The sequence below is a fragment of the Pezoporus occidentalis genome, unplaced genomic scaffold (assembly GCF_034315485.1).
Source record: "Pezoporus occidentalis ecotype Australia unplaced genomic scaffold, CSIRO_AGI_Poc_V1 ctg18, whole genome shotgun sequence".
In the NCBI taxonomy this organism is placed as follows: domain Eukaryota; kingdom Metazoa; phylum Chordata; class Aves; order Psittaciformes; family Psittacidae; genus Pezoporus; species Pezoporus occidentalis.
In genome coordinates, this window is record NW_026913640.1 from 9,793,624 (window position 1) to 9,805,733 (window position 12,110).

At 43.7% G+C, this 12,110-nt stretch overlaps 1 long non-coding RNA gene across 1 annotated transcript; it reads left to right on the forward strand.

Annotated features, from left to right (window-relative positions):
* Window positions 1-4,296: 4,296 nt before the first annotated feature.
* Window positions 4,297-6,677, forward strand: LOC134161800 (uncharacterized). Its single transcript, XR_009964092.1, has 3 exons — window positions 4,297-4,796; window positions 4,937-5,082; window positions 6,143-6,677. It is a non-coding gene; the product is annotated as an uncharacterized LOC134161800 (long non-coding RNA).
* The last annotated feature ends 5,433 nt before the right edge of the window (window positions 6,678-12,110 follow it).

Below are 12,110 nucleotides of genomic sequence, written 5' to 3' on the forward strand. Positions count from 1 at the left end.
TTCATAGCTGGGCCTTGAAATTTCCCAGCACATACACTAGTACACATCTTCCTTATATAGATATTGAAGAACATCCTCCAGGAACTCTTCTCTTGCGGTTAGCCTACTAGTCTGACCATCAGGGCTAGCAAAGTCCTGAAGGTGGGCCAAGTTTCATTTCTCTCACTGTTATGGTTTAGAGCAATAATTACAAATCATGTGCCTTGAAAGAGAATTGATGGTCTAAAGTTAATTTACCTCAAATGAATGCACCTGTTACATTAATTATGCCTCATTGTGAGATTTATATATATGTACATATATAAGTCCAGCTACATATGCAGAGTATCACTTCAGATTGTTAGAGGTAACACACATACCTTGACTGTCCAGAAGCCAGGAAACTGCAGCCTGATTTTTTTGCATTGGAAACCTCTCCTGGAGGGGTTTTCCTCTGTGGCAGAAGCCTGCCTGCAGCACCCTGGCATCTCTGTTAGACTTCTAGATAGCTATTTCCAGCCCTGGGAGGCAGCAGGCTCCTGGGAGATCTGGGTGAGGTACCCAAAATGAGCATCAACTCTTGCACTAGCTACAGGAATGGCGTGCCTTGCCAGCTGCCCTCCCCTTGTCTTGGTGCACTGAGGCTGCTAACCCAATGCAGCACGAGCTGCCTGCAGGGACCAGAGTGAGCGGTGTACCCACAATATACCTGAGAATCTATGGGAGTTAGGAAAAACACAGAGGTAAGGGAGGTGCAGTAGATCTGTACAACACTGTATCCTTTATGTTTTGATTGGCAGCTTCTCAGTAGCTGGCAATGCAGTATACTTATGGGTAAGGTAAAAGCTAACAATTTTTATGGTACATTATTTTAGGGAAAGTTGAATGCAGCCAATAAATCCCGAGTGTTCTACTGTCACTTTTCTCACTCTTTTGAAGCCTGAACACAGTACAAAAATCAGATGGAGCCTACAGATCCACAAAACCAAGATAAGTTACAGTTGGGTTAAAATTAAGAAATCTAATAGAATAATAGAGTGGCTGAGCTCTGGAGACCACCTAGTCCAACCCCCCCGCTATATACTTCACCATGAAAACAGCACTTCAGTGACCTGCTTTGCAAGGAGAGGCTGAAGAAGAATTGCTTCAGGAAAGTGTTCCAGCGGAGAACAGATCCGAACAAAACAGAGCATATCGTACTAGACAAAGAGGAATTATTTTTCTTTGACCCTGGAAGCCAGAGGTTTGATTAACACAGTAATAATAATTGCAACAGGTATCAAGTCTCTTGGGAATATCCTTTGGAGAAGTCTGACTCCTCTACTGGCAAAGCTTCAGTACATGATATTATAGTTCCAAAACACCAGTAAAAAGGGAAGTGTTTTGTAACAGATTCTTTCTCATGCAATGCTAAAAAGAGGGGAGACTTTAAAACACGGACACATGATATTCTAACAGTTGTTAGTGTCTGCAAAAAAAGAAAGCCAGCAAACATCACGAGAGAAAGAGAAAATTACAAGACAAGTGAAACTTCTAAGAAAATGTGTCATCAAGCCAGCCTGCACAAGGACAACAAGATCCCTGCAATGCTTGCGAATTTTGGGATGGAAAAACAGTTCCACGTGGATAATTAGCACTGCTAAAATTGATTAATGGGCTGCAGTGGAGAAACTTTTAGTTCTGAAGAAAGCAATAGCTGGAAAAGATTCATAAGGGGATTGCTATGCATGCCCCTTTCCCCCAAAACAAAACCAAACAGCAAACAAACAGACAAACAACACCAGACAGGAAGACACGTACTTGTCCGGACCTCCGTGAACTCAGAAAACAGACCATGTGTTTAGGAATTTCTGCATTTGTTGAAGATGCTGGAGACAGACCTGCAAGGAGCTGCTGATAATTGGTAACACTCCTTGTGGAGTCTGGCAGAAATTGGCAACTGATTTGTTTGAACACAGGAAAGCTCTGTGTGATGACTGTTCATTATTACTGTCATGTTTTCCAGAGTAATTCAGCTAAACTTCACATTATCCAGCACAGAAATGAATGACATAATACAATATTTGCCAACCTTTCGACGAGCTTGTCTTGAACATGGCATAATATACAGGACACTTGCAAGACTGCCGAGGATTATGCTTCATACAAAAGTCACAACCTATATCAAATGTATATATCAGAAACACTTCAGTATTAACTACAGCCCCAAATTTCACTTCTGCAGACTTGCTGGCCAGTGCGAGCTTGAACGTTCCCCAGCCGCACTCAGGTGCCAAAAATGCCATGCACCCTCACCTCCCTGCGGTGACTGACTAAACCTCTCAAAGTACCCCAAAGGGTACACTACCCCATGTGTGTTTTGACTGCAAACCCCAGTTCATTTGCAGTGAGTCTGTACATCATGGACATATCACACAACCATATAATCATAGAATGTTTTCTGATAGAAGGGACCTTTGAGTGTTATCTAGTCCATGCAATGGGCAGGGAGATGACCAACTAGGTCAGGTTTCTCAAAGCCCCATCCAGCCTGACCTTGAATGTTTCCAGGGACAGAGCACCTACAGTCCTCTGGGCAACCTGTGAAAGTGTCTCACCACCCTCATTGTAAGAATTCCTTTTATCTAGTCTGAATCTATCCTCCTTTAGTTTAAAAACATTACCCCTTGTCCTATCACAACAGGCCCCGCTTTTTCAGCAGTCTTTCCCCATCATTCTTGTAAGCCTCTGTTAAGTATAGAAAGTCTGCTCTAAGGTCTCCTCAGAGCCTCTTCTCCAAGCTGAACACCTCCAGCTCTCCCAGCCTGTCCTTATAAGAAAGGTGCTCCAGCACTCTGATCATTTTTGTGTCCCTCCTCTGGACCCTCTCCAACAGGTCCATGTCTTTCCTGTGCTGACTCCAGAGCTGGACACAGTACTGCAGGTATGGTCTCACTAGAGCATAGTAGAGGGACAGAACCAGCTCCCTCTATGTGTTGGTCATGTTCCTTTTGATGTAGCCCAGGACACGGTTGACATTCTGGGCTGTGAGCACACACTGCCAGGTCATGTCTAGTTTTATCGTGTCATTACTGAAGTACAGACTATGGTAGCCAAAACAGCTGTTACAAGGGTTATGACACTTATTTATAACCAAAAAAAAAAAAAAGAAAGAAAAAGAAATAAAATTTTAAAGAACACCTAAAAGTCACTCCAGAGCAGAGCCTTTGAAAACAGCCTTATGGCTCACACAAGCCTTTAAAAGCAGCCTCATGCGTTGCTCAGTTTCAAAACATACTCCTGCTTTTAACCTATAGACACAACAGCATTAGCAGTAGGGGAGGAACTGTACCTGAAGGAAGAGATATCCAATAGCCAAAATGTGCAGAAGACAAAAACCCTGCAGAACTGACAGCAGGGAGACTATCTCAGAAAGAACCTCCTTCCTGAAGATAAGTTGTGATAAGTACATGTATTTATCAGGTTAGTCCTCATTCCAGTAACCGAGTAGTGGGCGGGCATGTATTTCATTAAAATGGCAAATGCATTCGCCTACTATAAACCAAAAATACAAACATGAATATGAAAGGCCATGAATTATGCACTCTCTTATCTTTGATCATCAAGTAGGAAAGAGAGCTTGAAAAATGATTTACAGGAATCAGCCCAAGGTATCAGAACACCTCAACATCATAAGCATCAAGTAGGAGTTGATCCCATAGCTGATCAAAAGATGACTTGTTGCTTGCCTTCACAATAAAGATTTGCATTTGCACTACATCAAACTGCCTGTAAGATGTGCACAGCACATTTCCCAGTAATCAGGTACAAAGAACAGAAAAAACGAAACCTCTCGATTCCCAAGTTTTGGCTTAATAAAACAAAATCATTTTGCATTTGATAGAGAAATAGAGAGAGGGAAAGACTGCTACATGCTGGTAATGATCTTGCATAAGAATCTATCGACTATACCTGAACAGCTGCATAGAGCCATGCAGGCTCTTGCTTGGGTCCTCCTCTGCAAAGCAATGAGCCAGGCTGTCAACTTTTGGCATTGCTTTAGCACCAGTATGTCACTTTTTTGTGTATGTGCATTCAGCTCATTCAGCACCAGGTGTCTTTTTCACTTCCCAGTGAAAACATGCTCTTACACAGAGGTAACCGGTTGTAAATGTGGAGGGAGGAGAAAAGCCAAAATGTTCTATAGCCTCTGACTTTAGGCTTGTACCCGAACACACATGATTCCCCTCCTTACCTGGGGTGCTCCCCACATGCAGCCGAATGGCCCCCAAGGGGATGCACTGTGTTGACACTGGTAACACAACCCCTTCCCACCTCCCTTCTCACTCACCACCAGAAGCCATGGTGAGGAAGGAAGCCTGTGAGCTTCCAAGCACTAAAGCACCCTGCAAAATCTGCTGACTTCTAGGATAGCTGCGATCATTCATGCAATAATTCACTAAATGCATGCAGTGGGCAGCAGGACTATACATCAGCACTGTCTGTCAGCTGCCTGCCCAGTAGCTGCCAGTGTGCTGCCAGCCTCCCGTGCTCCTTTTTTACTTGTATCCGCAGGCTTTTGTGTGGGGCTGCTCTCAGCCACGAGCATTAGGGAACCATTAGTCACTTGAAAAGCAGAGAGGTTCTGATGTTCATGTAGAGCTAGGCAGTTTCAGTGAGCGAGCACCACAGATGGGACCGCTTGTGCCCAGACGATTTAGAGCTGAGAAGGACCTGCTGGTCTCGCTGCTGGGCAGCAGCCGCCACTGCCATCTTCTCACCCACCTCATAATGGGAGGGCAGAGACTGCTCCTCCACTGTGCTAACATAAATATGAAGTATTTTAAACATATGGTGCTTTTTTATGTATATGTAATGACTGCTGTTAGCTTTATAAGCAGGCCAATATATTTAAAGGTGGGAAATACCTTTTACTTTATACCTTTGAGCTTTTTGGTGTTTTTCTTCTCTGCAACAGGAATCGGTGATGGCTGAGGACAACCAGAGGCTTGCAAGAAATGCATAGCCCCATGGAGCATTGCACCCTGTGGGAGGGAAGGGTGTCAGCCCTCACTGCCTGGCTCAGCTATGGGACAGATATGGTGCAGGAAGAGGTACAGAGTTGTAAGTGCAGGGTGAAGAGGCAGCTACTGCAATCAGGCAAATCACATTGCTTCTGTGCATGCTATCTGCAGCTGCCAGACATCACATCTCTGCAGCTTTCTGGCTTCTTCCAGTGATAGACAAGAAATCAAATTTCCAAGGGACTCTTCCAGGTGTTTTCCCAAGTGATGCTCTACTCTCTTCCCTCTCCAGACTCTGGAAGAAGTAGATGCAGGCAGCCCTGAGCACTGTGTGTGTTTCAGGTAGGAGAAGAAAAGATGTGGAGCAGTGGGATGTCTCATTTCAGGGACTTGACTGAAGATACTTGTCAGAAAAGGAGGGCTTTATTCTTCTCATAGGGTCAGGGCTGAGTTGGAGGGAGGTGTATAGGCTGAGGGCAGTGATGAGCTCAGTGTCTGCAGGGTTTGGGAGACAGCAGCCCACCAGAAATAAAATACTTGTATGTCATGGAAGCTGTATATGTGGAAGACAGACCATGACAACTACATTTGATGACGTTAATTAGAAAAACAGAAAAGACAAAGGGTAAATAATGTCTTTTTCCACATTTCCACCTTCTGCACATAAAACAGTCTCACTTAGACTCTAACAGCAGAGCCTCCAGGCCCTCCATGCATCCCTCTGTAAAGCTCTGCTCTCTGGGCCCAGGCCTGACTTTGCCCTGGCCCATGAAAGCCCTGAAAACCAAGTGATGGCAGAGATGTCCCTGACCATGTGCTACAGGAAAATGTTTTCCACAAGAAGGATCTGCCATACACATGTGTGGCAGAGAGGGGGAAAAAGGAAGATCTTGCAGGTTGTGCTTGGTGAAAGTACACAGAATAGATGGAGGGGAAAATGACCTCTTTAACTGCTGCCTTTCTTCTCCCTCTTGCTATGCCTGAACATGGCATCCACAGTGAATCTGCCTCAGGCAAGGAATCAGAGAAAGAAAACTTGGGGGAGAAAAAGCAAAACCCCTGACAACAGAGCAGATTTCTGAGCCTGAGAGCAGTACACTGAAGAGGGAAAAGCGGGAATAAGAAGAGATTTTAACAACCACAAATTATTTCGATCACAGGGAGAAAAACACAAAATACCTGCAGATTAGAGAAGAAAGAAGATGAGAGAAATCACCCTATTCTTTATAACAGAGAAAACTGCTCATGTGGTCCTGTTTGAGCACTCATTGCCACCAGCAAAGTATGGAAATTAGAAATACGGCAAGGTTCAGAAGTGACTGAATAAATGCAGAAGAAAAATGCATCAAGGGGTTTTTAATATAAAGTGTGACATCTTTGGCTCAGACAGTCCCTCAGCTACAGACTGCTGGAGCTGGAGAGTTAGGGTAAGTATCACTATATGTCTGCCCTCTTCTTATGCTCTTACCATTGCTGGCCACTGTCAGAGACTGGTGTTGATCTGAACAGCTTTTGCCTGACGTGGCCCATCACCAGTGCATCAGACAGGACCTTGGAAAACCCGAGATGTTCCTTTTTCTCCTTTCCCTCTTCTTTCTTTTCCCCTTTCCTCTAAGGAAGGTAACTTCCCACAGGAATGTATGTGGAATGATAGACCAGTATCACATCAACTTACACAAATTGTCTGATTAATGTGCTTATTAACTCAACTGTGATAAACTCATGCTAGGGAATCAATGCAGATTCTCAAATGAGAAAGCCAGGTCATTGCTTTAGACACAGAATAAAGCAGGCTTCTGACCACGTCCACATCCAAAGGCAGTTCATAAGCAGCACATCATAGGGCAAAGCACAGACGTGAAACAACAAAGAAAACACAACAACATATTTCCAAAAGCATGTTCAGAGGTGTGGGAGGAATGAGACGCAAAGGAAGACTTACTTGTTGACCTACACATTAACCTATTTTTTCCTAATATTAAAAATCAGTTATCCTATAGGTTTGCACTGAACAAAGTCCAGGGACACATTTCTTTGAAATAACCAATTACCTAATGAAAAAAAAATGTTGGCTCTATCTGACATGATGTTTCCCCTGCTGCACCAAATGAGAAGTAGCCTCATAAGGAAGCAGGCAAGGAACCTGACTTGTTCCATTCAGGACACAGATGATAACTTCATTGGCATTACTACCATGATCCCATAGCCACAAGAGAGCTTCAGGGCTGTAGACAGGGTTTCACTGTGACAGAAAGCTGATATAATGATGTGCAACACAGCAACATTGGTCTGGGACAGAAAGAAATTTCAATATACATTCTACATTAGAAAGCAAGTACAAGAACACTATTCATTAAAAAGGTAAATATAACCCTTCTGCCCTTGACTGACAAAACAGAGCTCTGTATACCCACAGGCAACAACTTAGCTATTGTCTTTGGAGCTGATCAAGTCCACATGAATTTTAACTCTGTCCTGAAAAATGTCATTGCAAGTGTTAATTTTTATATTTCATTGCTCATGTTTTTACTTGCACATTGGACTGAAAATCTGGACAATTTTGGCAGAAGCCTAATTACAGAAGACTATTAAATGAGGCAGCCTTCCATTGTATATAAAATTCCTGAAACAATTATTTCAATCCCACCTAGCAAATTGGTCTCTTAGGGGAGAATGTGCTTTTGCTGCAAAAGCCCTGCAAGATCGATGCTGCAAGCCCCAGAGCCATTCCAGGGGCATGTGGCACACCGGGTGGATGGTGTTGCTTTCGGTGCCTCTCCCATTAGCCATGACATGCAAACAACGGGACTCTCTGCAGCTCTGCGTTGGCGTACCAGAAATTTGTGAACCCTTTAAAAAACAGTCATGTAACATTGACACATCAATAGAGGAGTAAGCTGCAATATCACTGCAAATTCAAGTTCATTTAATTCAGTTCTGTGGAAAAATTCAGCAAGGCTTTCAGTAGTCGTCACAGGCTGAGACAACACATCTCAAGGTTCCTAAATAATGTATTAAAAGCAGAAGAGTTAGGTTTCCCTTTGGTTTCTCTGGTTCTTTTGTCAGCATCTAACATTACTGATTACAGGCTTTCTCTTTTCATCCATGGGAGGTGTGCTGTAGGATTGTCACCCAGCAAGGACTGTGTAAGCATTGTACCAGGACTCACAGCCTTCATGGTCTTCAAGATGCTCCAGTGAGAGCCTACAGCAGAGACACTCAGCCTCTGGTGTGATACCAGTTTTCCCCTCTGGGACATGAGCAGCTTTCAGTACAACTGGACTGTGCTTCATATGCTGCCTTTGTGCTCAGGGCACATTCCTGACAAACACAAGCAGCAACCTCCTTGGGACTGGGCATCCAAAACAACTCAAGTAGCACTGTACACCAGCCCTGTACCTAGGTGTGGGTTACAAGCAGGAATAACCTTTTTTTTTTTTGGTTCACCTGGCCACAGTCGTATCTTGTAACATCAAAGCAGAGGTCACTTATCTTAGTTCCAGTGCCAGCTACCTCAGCCTTACCTTTTCTGGTTTTTCTTCTCACTGCTCTTCTTTTTATTTCATGAGCAGGGTAACTCCATTTGGTTTTCCTGTAAGATAATGAAGTTTCAGGCCCCTGTAGCAGCCAGGAAGAAGAGTCCTTAACTAGTTCTTACTCCTAAGGGAAGCCACCATCCTATTGGGCTGATGTGATCATTCTTTCATTTCCTCATCAGAAGCACAACCAACCCAAACTTTCATTTGTGCAGACATCACTGTCCTTCATGATTGTCATAAGCAGAGCTTTTTCACCCTGCTGATATCCTCCAGAGAACTGGCACTTTTGTTTCAAGATGGTCAATACGGGTCATCACTAGGCAATGGTAAGGATGATTGCTCTGGAGGCAGGCGTACAGAGTTTAGATCAGCCCCAGCTGGTCTAATAATAATGTCAGTAACTCCTTTTTCAGAACAGCAGTTTCTCCCTGACCAAAGTCACTTCCTATGTGTCGTGAGTTGCTCAGGCCAGAGGAGCAGCTGGCCACCTGGAGTCTCTTGGCTGTTTCCAGAGATTATTTCTGGATGCACATCAGAAAGAGTTTAATCACCTCAAAAAACAGGATCGAGGATTAATGTGGGGTAGGTGTATTTTTAGGCACCATTGAATAATTATCTTAAACTCCCACTAAAAGACTTCTCTTGGAATGAAACATATTTTTCTAAATTATTAATGGTGCTTCCCATTAAAATAAATAAAAAAATAAGTTGACTTGGTGGTAATCAGAGACAACTGCAGAGCAAATTATTTGAGGAGGCTGGTAATCACAAAAAAAATGATCAAATTTTCTTTTTATAACATAAATATTTCCTCGAGAACACACTCGAACCATCTTAACTAAGAGGTTTAAGATCACAATACACCTGAGATCTTCCCCCTCACCTTTCTCTCTGGTGTTTCATATATAGGAAAGGGTTACTTGCCAAAGGATCCCAATTCAGTCCATGCTAAGTGAGTGGGAGTTTCCCTTTCATCTCAGCCAGTGTTGAGTGCAACTCAGTGTCCTCATAAAGGTCATAGCAAATTCACATGGAGCCCTCCATGCGTTCCCTCTTCTTCCATGCAAATTGTCAGGACTCTGTTGATAAGAGTATGTGATTTTTTTTTTCTCTTCCCTTTTCTTTTTTTTCAATAATATAAATTGCCATTTGTCATGGTTTAAAACCAGTCAGGCAGCTCGTTCTCTCACTCCCCCCCTTCTTTCCCTCCCCCCACTCCCAGAGGGACGGAGAGGAGAACCAAAAAGAATGCAACTCCCACGGGTTGAGGTAAGAACAGTTTAGTAACTAAGGTATAACACAGATCACTACTGCTACCACCAGTAATAACAATGATAAGGGAAATAGCGAAGAGAATACAACACCTCACCACCCACTGACCGATAACTCACCCCCCCCATCCCGACCAAGCACCAACCGATACCTCGTCCAACCCCACAGTCCCCTAGTCCTTCCAGGTAACTCTCAGTTACACCCTGGGCATGACGTGCTGTGGTATGGAAAACCTCTTTGGCTAGCTTGGGTCAGGTGTCCTGTCTCTGCTTCCTCCTGGCTTTCCCACCTCCCTGGCAGAGCTTGAGGCTCACAAAGTCCTTGGCCAAACCAAACATTTGAGCAGTAACTAAAAACATCGGTGCTATCACCACCATTCCCAGGCTGAAAGTCAAAAACACAGCACTCCACCAGCTACCAAGAAGGAGAAAAAATGACTGCTACTGCTGAACCCAGGACACCATTTTAAATCTTACATGGTAAAATTTTCAGCAAGCAAACAGCAGTTCAGTCAGGTGATTTCCAGCTGGACTTATTAAAGCTGAAAACTGAAAAAGTAGTAATAGCAAGCTGAAAGTAGCCAGAGATGTTTAGCAGAATAGTGTGAGAGTATGCTATAATTTAGATAATTCAGAGAAGCCACCTGAAATTAATAACAGAAGTTCCATAAGGAAAACCAGGAACTGACTGACTTCAGAAAACATTTCCCTGGATGCAGAGAGACTAATACTACTAAGAGATCTTCAGAAATTTATTGGCAAGCTATGCTGGTAATACTCTCATGAGGATGATGCTGAGATAGAAAGGAACAGTTGCATAATCTGATCAGGGTTTTCATAAATTATCCATAAAAAAATACCTTAAAGTCTTCCCTGAACAGAAGAGGAAAACCCATTTGCCTCACTGTTTTTCATTTTCCTTTATCTTGTCCCAGAGTGCTATAAAATCCACAGTAATTATATTTAAGTACCTATAATCAAGAATCTTGAAGGAAGATATATGAGAAAGCATAAGCAGCAGTAACTCTGGTGCCATCACTGTGACAGTCACAGGCAGAGAGGAGCCAGGGAAGGGGACACAGAGTCACTGGGGAAAGGAAAAGAAATCACCATTGCTCCTTCTCTGCACCCTTGCAAAGTGACTCCCAACGCTATGGTGGGCTCTAGGGGACTGATGCCAAAAGGCAGCTTGCCTGCATAAAACTTGACTCAGAAAGATGGCTTCTGAGAAAGGACCAAACAGCAGTTCATCCAGAGTGTGGCTCTCCAAAAACCTAACACTGTCTCCAGATGACTAGAGCATCTGCCAAACAACAAATACATGCAGTGAAACATGCCTGCTCTGGACCTAAGCCCTACCTCCACTCATATGGACTTCATCACAAAGACAGCAAAGTACCTTTTCCTCCCAAATACGTGACAGCTCCTATGGCTGCACCACAGCGGTAAGCCAAAATAAATCACTTATGGATATACCATTCTATGGTTCTATAATGTGTAGTGAATACACCAACACTTGGGAATCTGCTCATGTCACAAAGCCCTCATGGGGAGAGGGTAAAGGCGAAGTATGTAGTCCTTCCATTCACTGAAGTTTTCTGGTTGCCCTCCCACTGAAGGCTTTGCTTATGCAATTTTAATGTTCATGTACACTCTTTTAATCCTCAGAAATCGATAGTTAAACTTTTTACTTGTTGTTTTCCTTCTAAGAAAAAGGCATTCATAGTCTCAACACAGCCAAAATACCCTATCTGTTCAAAAACTACAGCCAGCCAGGCAAGGCCTCCTACAGGCAGGTTTGTTTTATTCTTCATTGGTCCAGTTCAATCAGAAGACCAGCAGATGTGAAACAAGCAGGAGTCAGTGGTCTCTGCCAGAGGCTGATCTGACATCACCTGCAACAGAGACCTCTGGGTCTTCCTAATCACCTGTGTGAGACCAGTCCCAGTGTGCCTTGCTTTGGTTCACAAGGTCCTTTCCCCATGCACAGCAGCCACATCTCTCCTCCTACACAGAGCCCATGTGCCACCCGCCATCCCATGGGATACTGACATCTACCCCTGGCCCACATCTCATCTGGTGTGCCCTGGCTTAAGACTCCTCCATATCCACAGAGCTTTTCAGAGGCCCATGAGGTGCCTCTCCCTCTCCTGAGTTTGTCTAAGAGCAACCATGAGGTTCAAAATGTATCACAGATGTGGGACAAGGGAAACAGTGGTGGGTAGGATAGCTGCAGAGATTTTGTCCCCCTAGGAAATGGAGAAGGCTTGTTTGGGAGGGCTTAAGCCTTTCCTAAACTATCCAAGAACATTAAAATA